The sequence below is a fragment of the Nothobranchius furzeri genome, chromosome 1 (assembly GCF_043380555.1).
Source record: "Nothobranchius furzeri strain GRZ-AD chromosome 1, NfurGRZ-RIMD1, whole genome shotgun sequence".
In the NCBI taxonomy this organism is placed as follows: Eukaryota; Metazoa; Chordata; class Actinopteri; order Cyprinodontiformes; family Nothobranchiidae; genus Nothobranchius; species Nothobranchius furzeri.
The window spans coordinates 93,960,194-93,973,025 of record NC_091741.1 but is presented as its reverse complement, the minus strand read 5'-3'; positions in this window follow the sequence as shown (position 1 = coordinate 93,973,025).

Here is a 12,832-nt window from a genome sequence, read left to right as displayed (position 1 = left end):
CCTGTTCACTCTCTGCTGTAGTGGTGGTCTGACTTCATTATTACAGAAGAACTGCAGCTGGGATCCTACTACTGAGTAGCCGGTAGCTTGTGTTGGTCTTTTCTGTCTCTAAAAGGTTTTGCGTGATTTACAAGAGAGGCAGTGTTGGAAGTGGTGTAATACCAGTAAAGGAACCGAAATGAAAGTATTCAATTTATGAGTGGGTTATTTTGTCAGTGGAAAAAAGTATTACTTTTAACTGTTCTTAAATGCTATGGTTATAAAAATCAACATGACACTCCTAAAAGCACTTTTTTAAATAATTATTAGCATTTTCAGGTCGATGCAGGACGCAAACTTTCTGTTAAGTCCTCACCTGAGGGTCGGCTGGTTTTTTTTTTGTTTGTTTGTTTGTTTATTTGTTTGCTTTAGTCTGTCACTAAAACACTTCATTTTAACATGTCAGCACAAACAAAATTGAAAAAAAAAAAAAAAACATGCAGTAAAGATTACCTAAATGGCATAATGGTATATTACAATGGGATGCAAAAGTTTGGGCAGCCTTGTTAATCTTCATGTTTTTCTCAACTATGACGCCATGAACGACTAGTCAAAGTCGACTCGATTTTCATTACTTGACTGTCGACTTTAAAAAAAATTAAGTCATGCAGCCCCTACTCAAAAGAACATGAACATTGCATTTGCAGTTCCTGATGACGTATTTCCTAGGCAACCGGGGCGGGACCAAGACATCAAGGCGAGGATCCTTGACACTGAGAAACATCCAATATCTCTGGGTGATGCCTTATTAGACATCATGTTTCCTTCTACAGGAGCCCGTGAGGATAAAATGATTTAGCGGTGAGTAACATGCGGCTATAAAACATTGTTGTTTTACACATATGCCTATTCCCTCATTGCCGATGATGAGAGAGTCTGATGTGCTTGTCAGTTTGCTCGAGGTTGTGCCTCTAGGTATTTTGACCCTAATGGCCATCCGTTGATAAGGTCTTACTCAAACACAAAAACACAATTGCAATGATTTAGGTATGTACTTCCCCCTATTGCCAGGGAAAATACACACAGTCACTTTAACAGGGACAATTATAAGTTTCCCTTCTCTTTGAATATTCTCTGAAGAGCAGCAACATGGGGGTCTGGAAGCAACTCTCACATGAGCTGAAAACAAAGATTGTTCACCATCATGGTTTAGAGGAAGGATACAGAAAGCTGCCTCAGAGGTTTCAGCTGTCTGTTTCCACAGTTAGGAACATATGGAAGTAATGAATGACCACAGGGACAGTTCAAGTTAATGTTTGAAGTGGCAGACCAAGAAACATCTCAGATAAACAGAAGTGAAGAACGGTGAGAAAGGTCAGAGTCAACCCACAGACCAGCACCAAAGATCTACAACATCATCTTGTGGGTGTGTGTTAAAAATCATTTTTGCCAAGGGCAAAATTAAAACATTTTAAAGTTTTTCATTCCCCTTTGGTGGAAAGAGAACAGAAATCCAAAAATTAAATATTATCTACATCTCAGTACATCTGTTTTCATCAAGAAGACTTCAATCCGTAACAAATATTACTCGCTTGGCGCTCTAGCCTGGCCTGCCAGACTCCTCCTCTGTTTAATTCTGCACAGAGAAAGGGTCTGGGAACTCTCCTATTCAAATAACCCCACCCTGTGAGAATTCTAACCGAGCCAATCAACACTGAGTAGCGCACGTCACACACAATACGCCGAGTTTGTCGAACATGGCGACTGAAGCGGAGTTTGCTGTGGCTCTTTCCTCTGTTCTAAATTACTTGGACATCTCTTTAAAGCAACAAGTAGAAGCGCTAAAAGTGTTTCTTCTAAAGAAAGATGTTTGCACTGTCGCCAGACACCATTTTTTACTACAGCTAGAAGACTACAGCGTCGTGCGGTACAGTCGGCATTTCGGTCTTTTTTCTGATTGGTTATTTTTGAGCTTGCTAGTCCCGCCCCTCATGTGCCTCTCTTCCTGTGGGTTACCAGACTCTTTCTCTGTGCAGAATTAAACAGAGGACGAGTCTGGCAGGCCAGGCTATTGGAGCTCCATCATTTTCCTTAATCTATATGCTTTATTCTCACAACCAGCATCCCTTTTCTCTGAAACAACATGTAATATGTTCTGTTGTACCTATACGCAAGGATATTGTTTGTGGACTTCAGCTCTGCATGCAACACAATCCTGCCAGACCTCCTCCAAGATAAAATGTCCCAGATGAACGTGCCTGACCCCATCTGCAGGTGGATCACTGACTTCCTGACAGACAGGAAACAACAAGTCAGGCTGGGGAAGAATGTCTCGGACCAACGGACCATCAGCACCGGCTCACCACAGGGCTGTGTTCTTTCCCCTCTGCTCTTCTCCCTGTACACCAACAGCTGCACCTCCAAGCATGAGTCTGTCAAACTAATTAAGTTTGCTGACGACACCACCATCATCGGACTCATCTCTAATGGGGATGAGTCCGTTTCCAGAATGGAGGCTGGTGTCCTGGTGCAGCCACAACAACCTGGTGCTAAACACCCAGAAGACCGCGGAGGTTGTTGTGGACTTTAGGAAACACACACACCCCACCCCCCCTTAAACCTGTCTGACACTCCCATCACGATGGTGGACTCATGTCGCTTCCTGGGCACCACCATCACCCAGGACCTCAAATGGGAGCCCACCATCACCACCATCAGAAAAAAGGCCCAGCAGAGGATGTACTTCCTGAGGCAGTTGAAGAAATTCAACCTATCACCACAGTCGATGAGGCAGTTCTACACCGCTATCATCAAGTCCATCCTCACCTCCTCCATCACCGTGTGGCACGCTGGATCTACCACCAGGGACAAGAAGAGGCTGCAGCGTGTCGTGCGCTCTGCAGAGAAGGTCATTGGCTGCAAACTCCCCTCCATTCAAGATCTGTACACCTCTAGGACATTGAGGCGTGCAGGTCGGATAATAGCTGACTCGTCTCACCCTGGACACAGTCTCTTCGACTCGCTCCCATCTGGCAGAAGGCTCAGATCCATTCGGACCAGAACCTCTCACCACAAAAACAGTTTCTTCCCCTCTGCAGTTGGACTTTTGAATGAACATCCTAGGGCAGCCCACTCAAGTTGATTGGTCCCAGTCACGTGACCCGATGCTGTGCTTGAACCATTCAACAAACACTCAGATTAATACCTACATGGAGTAGATAGCTGCTTCTCTAATTCTTGTCACTTTTTACATTAATAATTTTATCATGAGTGTTTTATTAGTACTTATATTTGCTTACCTCTTAATTAAATTTTTTTTTCTATCTTACCTTCTGCACCAAAATACCGCAGCAATTTCCTAATGTTGTGACTTGGCACACATATGGCAATAAAAACTTCTGATTCTGATTCTGATTCTGTTGCCTGAAGGAATTATTCCTGTCCATTTTGCTTTTTCCTACATCAAGTGTCTGTTCTCTGCTATTCAATAAGTACCACTTATTCCTACAATACCTTCATGCTCCTGTTTAGATCATGACATTACGTAGCTTTAGCACTACTTTCTTCCCTCAAGTCTCTTTTGACAGCCGGAGGTGGATCTGAGTTTCTCTTTTCTTTTTGCTCTCATCACCATTTGTAACTTTAAAGTGTTGAAAAGGTGCGCATCTCTTTCTTCTTTTGGTGGTTAATTACTGCACAATCAATTTTTATTTCTTCTGACTCTCAATATTATTTCTTTGACAGCATTTGCTGGGCTATTTTGATAATCTAAAAACATTTTTATTTGATAGAGCTCAGGGTTAAATTCTGAGTTTTAGCCAGGTTATGGACGAGTGGGGAAGTAGAGGGAAGTGGAGTGTACGGGGGAGAAAACAGTTGGTAAATAAGTCTCTCCGTGTCCTTGCCTCCCATATTCCTCTATCTAAAAGTTTAGGTTGTCCTGACTTATCCCTGTAGTTAAATGATAAACTTGTAGCCACAGCTGCCCTGGGGCACACTGACAGAGGTGAGGATGCCAAGCACAGGAGCCACCAGTCCCTCCAAACATCACCAGCAGGCAAGGTGGATTGGGTGTCTTGCCCAAGGACACAACAGCAGCATTCTCTGTCTGGAGCTGGGATCGAACCTGTTGAGCTACTGCTGCCCCTTACTGCAGTTGTGCTGCACTAAGCTTAGACTGCTGGAGGAAGTACTGACCACTTATAATGCCTAAACTCTTTAGTTCACAGTATTGTCTAACTTTGCAATCATACATTATAAATTATTGGTTGTGAAGTTGTGATACTGCCTTAAAATTCCAATGAAAAAACTTAATTATAAAACCACCAAGTTCAATTTTTGTTCTGATCATTTGAAAGTTTTATTGAAACACTTCTGAATGTTCGTTCTGTGTATTGATTCATAATCATGTATTTTTCTTATTTAACACAGTGCAGTCATTTGGTGGTTTTTTTACCTTTGGCTGACGTGTTTGCCGGAACTTCCGCCATCATCAGAGCCTTCAGCTGTTTGTGGCGTCACTTCCATTTATGTGCAGGAAGCAAAGGATGATGTCGCCCTCTGCTGCCCACATCCTTCATGCTGATAACACAATCCCATGTGTGATCCAACGTGTAAACACCGTCATCTCTGTTCATGGTGTTGTGTCTGCGTCTCATCTCTATCGCTTCCTCAATCCATCTTCTGTATGTTTGTTGTTCCGTGTTTATAATCCGTGTGCTGTCCCAATGCAATATGTGATTTTCTCTCGTGCAATGGTTCATTACCTCTGATTTTTTTCATTGACCTTTCCGCTTCCTGTTTTGCTGCTCTTGTGTGCACACAAGCTGGCGGCTCAGACAACGGCAGAAGTTCCGGCTGAAACATATCAGGCAAAGATTAAATAAACATCAAATTGCTGCACTGTGCTAAATAAGATAACAGAAGATGATTGTATTTAACAATTCTAATGCTCTATTTGTTGCCAAGAAGTTACACTCACCTAAATGATTCTTAGGAACACCTGTTCAACTTCTCTTCAATGCAATTATGTAATCAACCAATCACATGACAGTAGCTTCAATGCATTTAGGGGTGTGGTCCGGGTCAAGACCATCTACTGAACTCCAAACTGAATGTCAGAATGGGAAAGAAAAGTGATCTAAGCTATTTTGAGCGTGGCCTGGTTGTTGGTGCCAGACGGGCCGGTCTGAGTATTTCACAATCTGCTCAGTTACTGAGATTTTCACGCACAACCATTTCTAGGGTTTACAAAGAATGGTGTGAAAAGGGAAAAAACATCCAGTATGCGATAGTCCTACGGGCAAAAACACCTTGTTGATGTTAGAGGTCAGAGGAGAATGGGCCAACTGATTCAAGAGCAACTTTGACTGAAATAACCACTCGTTAACTTACAACCAAGGAATGCAGCAAAGCATTTGTGAAGCCACAACACGCACAACCTTGAGGTGGATGGGTTACAACAGCAGAAGACCCCACCAGGTACCACTCATCTCCACAAATAGGAAAAAGAGGCTTCAATTTGCATGAGCTCACCAAAATTGGACAGTTGAAAACTGAAAAAATGTTGCGTGGTCTGATGAGTCTCGATTTCTTTTGAGACATTCAAATGGTCGAGTCAGAATTTTGCGTAAACAGAATGAGAACATAGATCCATCATGCCTTGGCTGCTGGTGTTAGTGTAATGGCGTGGAGGATGTGTTCTTGACACACTTTAGGCCCCTTAGTTCCAATTGGGCATTGTTTAAATGCTACGGGCTACCTGAGCATTGTTTCGGACCATGTCCATCCCTTCATGACCACCATGTACCCATCCTCTGATGGCTACTTCCAGGAGGATAATGCACCATGCCATAAAGCTCCAAAGATTTCAAATTGGTTTCTTGAACATGGCAATGCGTTCACTGTACTACAACGGCCCCCACAGTCACCAGATCTCAACCCGATAGAGCATCTTTGGGATGTGGTGGAACAGGAGCTGTTGGGTAATTTCTATATTACTCCCAAATTACCTCAAAAAAGTCAGAGCATACACAGAGGGATTAGATCTTTGGAAATTGTAATCATCAAACAACAATCAATAAACAAACTTTGCAAAGGGTGAAAAACATACACACCAGAGCCAGAGGCGGGTTGTTCTCACACACTGCGGAGAGCTTTTATTAGGAATCACACCAAGTCAGAGATAACCACAACTACACATCACAGAAGACAACAGGAATTCTTCAAAGAGGTCTTCACAGCAGGATGCTACAGACACATACCAAGGAGTCTCCCAGTCTAGCCTTGGTTTGGCTGCTTAGGGAACAATTTGCATTCAGGCAGGAAGGCCTTTCTAAATGTAAATTTGCATTCAGGCAGGAAGGCATTTCTACAACAGTTTAGATGTAAATCATGGTGAAAAACTCTGTTTGACCATCAATTTTTACCTATCAGGAGCTTTGTGCCCTGGATGTGCATCCCAAAAATCTCCATCAACTGCAAGATGCGATCCTATCAATATGGGCCAACATTTCTAAACAATGCTTTCATCACCTTGTTGAATCAATGCCATGTAGAATTAAGGCAGTTCTGAGGTCCAAAGTGGGTCAAACACCATATTAGTATGGTGTTCCTGATAATCCTTTTGGTGAGCAAATATTCAGCTGATGCTTCAAAATATGTAGACATTTCATAGCTCATTTGTCTGAAAGGTTTGACTTACTGAACGCAAAATAATGAAAACAGACTATGAGCAGCATACTCTTAAACTGTAAATTATTTATCAAGTTGTTCCACTGAAGCCTACATATGTTTTGCTACTGTCAGCAAGGGAGCACTACTCTCAGTTAATGTGTTATTATTTATTTGCTTACAGAGTCTGAATAAATAAAACCCTAAACACATGTTCACTTTTTAAGATAACATTAGATATTTTTCTCAGAAACCAGACAAAATTAAAAGAGACGCACACGTAAACTCATTTCTACCATTCTAACTTAGCTGACAGCAAAAACTGGTAGCTGTGTTTTCTGACAGTTGTCACAAATCTAAACTGAAAAATGTAATAATGGTTTAAGCAATGCTATTTGGTAAATTTTACATTCATTTTTTTAATTTGTCAGAAACAAATAATAATAGTGGTCTCAGGTGTAACCTTTGCCTTTGAGTGTCTTTAGAATGATGTTGACACAGTTAATTTGATTTAATTTGTTACAAAAGATCCACTTTCTGTCTGTAAAGAATTAAAGGGATACTATAATTAAAGGGATACTATGTGTAAAGGACGTGCTTTACGACAACGGCACACTTTACAGTATCTTTACGACAGTCAGGAACAGTTTGTGTGAGAGGTAGAGGTGAAGGCACACAGAGGAGACACAGCGTGTTGTAAATGAATAAATTCAACATCTTTAGTATGTTCTTACTGTGTCTAGTTTCTAATTCCATTTTTGGTTCTCATATAAAACACAGGAAAGGTCTTTTTACCTCGCTGACAGTTTCATTTGCCGACTGCAAAACTTCCTCAGAGCTGACGCTGATGGTGGCGTCACTTCCTACTCCATTTATCCGCGGGCAGCAGAGGGCGACGATGCCCTCTGCTGCCTGCTCTTCCCTCTCCGATGATGCTTTAAATATCTTTGATTTGTGAAAGTTTGGTTGGATTTGAAAAAAAAAAGTTCAGTTTTATGCATATTTTGTGGCGTTTTAGCAACTCTAATATCCAGGCTGCCACCCATAGAAGTGACATTACCTGGTGTCTTCATCAGTGTCCCATTAAACAATTTAGGAGTGTGACAAAGGCCTATTGTTGCTGGTAGCTGAGAAACTTTACGGTTAGCTGGGACAATATGGTTCTATCTGCTTTTCACTTGCTTTGTTAATTTCAGAATGCTTTAGGTTATTTTATCTCAGTCACTTTTATGGACACCATTCATACTTGAATGTGTTTGAGTCCAAAAACAGGTCCAGCTTTTACAGATGCTTCGTGATTTATGAAATCAGGACTTTATACTACTTTCATACAAGCTTGGAGGACAATAACAGAGCAGGATTTCATGAGACACTTCTGCTGCTACTGCAACCTCCCTAATGAGACATTCAAATCTTCACCATCAGATTTCAGCAGGCAGTGAGGAGAAGTGGACACAATGCCAAGTTGAGTCAAGCACTCCTGAGCTGTTGTATGCCAACAAGATAGAGGCTTTGAGCAGGGGCGGCGTTAGGCCCGGCTGCTTGGGCTCAAGCCCCGAATCTTTAATGAAAAGCCCCGGATCTCAAACGTGGAAGGAACATGCAGTACCAAAGTACAAAAGTAACCAGTGTGAAGTATAATATGTACACAGATGCAACTCAATAAATCAAAAGACTAGAAAAATTTAACTGACCTTCACATGACTTGAACTTCTTAAATTTCAATGGAAATACAACAAATCATAAACATGACTAACATGTTGGGCCTGAGGTGGAAAAAGTAGGAAACGTAAATGAGGCTATCCAAGATTTATTCAAAAACAAAAGCTGTCCTAAACAGAGAAGCTTTTCATGAATTCACTAATACATACAAAAATATAAACCAGGGTAAGGAACCCAGAAGTTAAACCCACACCAGAAATATTATCCTCTTCTGACTAGCTGCAGCTCCCTCCGTTCTCCGTTGTCATTGTTTAAAAAGTACTTTTCAAAAACTGTTTTACAGGCATTTATTTAGTTTTACTTTGCCTTTTGATAATACCATTCAGTTTTTATTCATTATTTGAGGCCTAAGATATGTTTTATTTTTTGCCTAAATTATGTCAAAGCTTTTGATCAAAGTAGTCGCTATTTATCATGGAGCTCATGCTAATTAATTTAAAGGTGCTGTAGCGACATGAATGGCCTCATTTGTGACCCAAAGGTCACACTTCCCCAGCTAGTTCAAACTGTCCTGGCTGTACTTCTATTCACAGATTATCCATCACAGGAGACATAAAGTCTGCTGTAAACCATCTTTAATCTGACTGCTTTATCTGACTGCTGTTCCATCTGCAAGACAAAGGACACTCCAAGATTTAAAAAAATCATTTTAATAAACTCTTTTCACTGTCCTATTACAAGGTTCATTAATAATCATCATGGTTCATTATAAAGGTATTTAATTACTGAAATGAATTATTATTCTTTGGTTAATAATATTATTTATGATAATCAGTAATGTTGATCAGTGACAATAAGGTCATGGGCACTTATACACACCGTGCAGGACACAGCCATCAGGGTTAAAGGTAACTGCTCTCACATGTCTTTGTTCCATAACAACCAAAGCTTTCTATCTCTGAGAGGGCATGTCCTGAGGTTTGTTAAAACCTAAACTCCTCAATTCAAGTTCAGTTCTTGAGCTCACCAAAATGTCTCCGTGTCAGCGAGAGTGCCAGAGGATCGGGTCGGCCGCTCTACCTCTACTAAGCAGTTCTGTCACGCTGATAGAATTGCTCCGACAAAACGCCATCTGCAACCAGCTGACGCAAAACTCCTTCAGAGTTATTGATTTTTGAGACGCAACCAGTTTCATCAGTCGTTGTGACCTGGAGACATCTCAGGACCAATTTGGTTGCACCAAGGTTCTTCTACCCACATCGTGCTTGGGGGTTCATCATCCCACCTGACATCTCGGATCCAAAAGGGGGTCTCCTAACTGGGTGAGGTAGACACTTCTGACAGATTGTGTCTGTATGCTGTTCCCTTTTAAGAAATAACTTAGCTCAACTGCAAAACAACTCTTTCACCCAGAATGTGTTTCTCTCTCTGATAGAAACCTTCTGAGACCCATTCACACATCCAAACACACACATTTCATTTTAGTTTTCATCCAGACACAGATTGCTTTAATTCCAAGTTTTAATATCAAAGCTTTTTAAATTGTCATTTATAAATTGTCTTTTAAATTTCCATCTTTAAATTGTTAGTAATAAATTCTTAACTTTTTAAACCTGACTCTTCTTTGAAATGAAACACAGAGTGGTGTACATTTGGTCATTGAACGGGCATAGATTTCTTTATGTCTTCTGATTTAATAAATAAACTTTTGCTATTAATTAAATCTCTTAAATTAAATATTAATCTTTGGATTAAATATAGACTAAGCCAGTTGGTGTATGAACTTCTAACGATTATATATATATATCTGTGGATATCTATGTAAATATAAGTTCATAAGCCAAATTGCTTGATCTTTCTCAGAATCTAACAAAGCTGAATAGCACAGCGTTAAATTTTAGTTATGTAGATTGCTACGCTACAGTGAAATTTGAGATTTTTTTCCTGGAACCATTTTTGCCTTACTGCTAGAAATGCTATTCACGTACCGATTGTCATGTTCTGAGGTATGTGTTTGACCCAAGACATGCAGAATCAGAGACCGGAGACAGTTTTGATAGTAAAAGGTAAAAATGATATTTATTTAACAGGAAACTAAGGGCGCACTGAAGTCCAGCGGGTATTCGAATCAGGAAGCGGCATCTACAGGGAAACAGAGGTGAATATGGGTTTTGTAGTCCCAGGAGACGTTATTTGTAGGCGGACTTACTATGCGGAAGAAGAGTTGTTGTTTGGAGGGGGAGTGAGCCGGGGTGGACCGATGGGGAAACGGTCCAAGATGAAGGTGAGTCAGAGAGTGAGCAAGGATATCGATTCAGAGAGGGAGCGTGAGCGAGGTGGAGAGCTGGTCGGCAGGCGGAGAAGTCAAAACAGGAACGAACCAGAGATTTCCTTCCAGGGGCAGAGAGAGTTATCCCAGAGAGAGTTATCCAAGAAGAACCTGAGGTGAGTATCAAAACATCACATGAGCGAATAATCCAAGAAGTCAAAAATTCAAAAATCTAAGAGCAAACAGAGCAAAAACTGGGGTGGGGGGTGGGGGTGGGGGGGCAGGGACTACCAGTTAACGGCAATCATCCAGCGTCATAGTCTGGTCTTCCTCCTCCTTATGAAGCTGGCCCACTGATGAGAAACAGCTGTTGTCCCCTCTCCTGCAATCAGAGCTCAAAGGTGGTGAATGATGTGACGAGTACTCACCCCGGCTCATGACAGTACCCCCCCCCCAACGGACGCCCCCTGGCGTCCTAGCGGAGGCAGCCTCGAACTCCACGAGCGCTCCTCAAGTCGATTCCCCTCCCAGTCCACGAGGTACTGGACACCACGACCCCGACGACCGGAGTCCAGTATCTTGTTCACGGCATAAACAAGGCCCCCTTTGTAGAGAGGAGCAGGAGGAGGAGGCGGAGGAGTGGGACAGAGAGAGCTGGAGGCCACAGCCTTAACCAAAGAGACATGAAAAATGGGGTGCACACGGAGGGAGGAAGGAAGGTCCAGACGGACCGTGGTAGGAGAGGGTACGGCAATGATCTTAAAAGGCCCAATAAATTGAGGCGATAACTTGCGGGAGGACACCTTAAGAGGAATGTCTTTGGAAGATAACCAAACTGACTGACCTGGGGTGTAGACGGGAGCAGGGCGGCGACGGCGATCAGCGAGCTGTTTATTGCGCCGTGCAGTGCGGTCTAGGGTGGCCTTGGAGGAAGCCCAAGCCCGTCTAGCACCTTGGAGGAACCGAGGAATGGACGATGACACTGGGGACTAGTGGTGTGCATCTCTACCTGCCTCACGATTCGATCCGATTCCGATTATCTGCCTAACGATTCTATTTGAGTCTGAAATGCATCACGATTCTTCACACAAAAATTTTCATTACTTAATAAAAGCAGAAGAATAGTTTTCAATTTCTTTTTGATTTCGAAATCCCTGAAAAACAGAACATTCATCTATTCACTATAGTGAGCAATAATGTTTAAAGTGTGCTGCCTATAATTACTTAAATAATATAAGAAATAATGTTTTCGGTAGAGCAGCTTTAAGATAGAATATTACTGAACTTAAAAATAGTAAACAAATACTGTGTTAAGTGATTCTTTCACATCCAGGATCCCAAAACAGAAATTAGCCCAGGCATCCGATTTAAATGTAATGGGTACATCTTTGATTACTGGTAATGTTGGCCCTGTATCCCTGTCCAATTGCTTCTAGGGCAACGCAGTGCGCATGCCATTGCAACTCTGCCCCCAGAAGTAATTGTAAAACCTCAAAACTATTGTCCTCGCATAGACATAGACCAGGGGTCGGCAACCTGTTCCCATCAAAGAGCCATTATTACCCATTTCCCACAGTAAAGAAAACACCGCAGCAGCCGCGGCGTTGTGGGCGGGGCCTACCCTCAGACAGCAGCCGGTACCGGTCGCTCGTGTACGTCAAAGTTATCTTTCATAAGAAGATAATCAATAAAACAATTTATATAAAGTGGATCCAGAAGTTGTAGCCCCTCTCTGCCTACAGTATTTTGATATTTTTCACCCTGTTAGTGGTTTTACTGAGCAGGTGCCACTTTTGTCATACGTTTCTTTTTAAAACATGTTTAGACTGTTCAGAATACAAATCCAGGCTCTGTCACATTTGATTGTTGTAATTAAACTTTGTAGGTGGGGGAGGTCAGAAAAGGATCCGATCATTTTGTTTTTCCCTCATTTACAGTGACGGAGATAACGGTGCAGTGCGCCTGGCTCTGGTGTTAATCAAGTTAAATTTAATCTATTTTCACAAGAAAACAAAACAGTTAAAAGCAGGGCTTGTGTTGTGTTTTACCGGATAGTTCCCGTTTTTGACTATTTATTTTGACGGAGAAAGAATAGAAAGACCCCGACGCATGCAGACGAACTGACACTTTATTCGTTTCGCACATCGCAGATGTAGCTAAATCAAGTGATTCCCATCTGAGATGGACACGGAGCTCAGCGCAGCTCGCTGTCAGCACGTACGTACGGCGCACAGTGAGCTGAAGATGTGG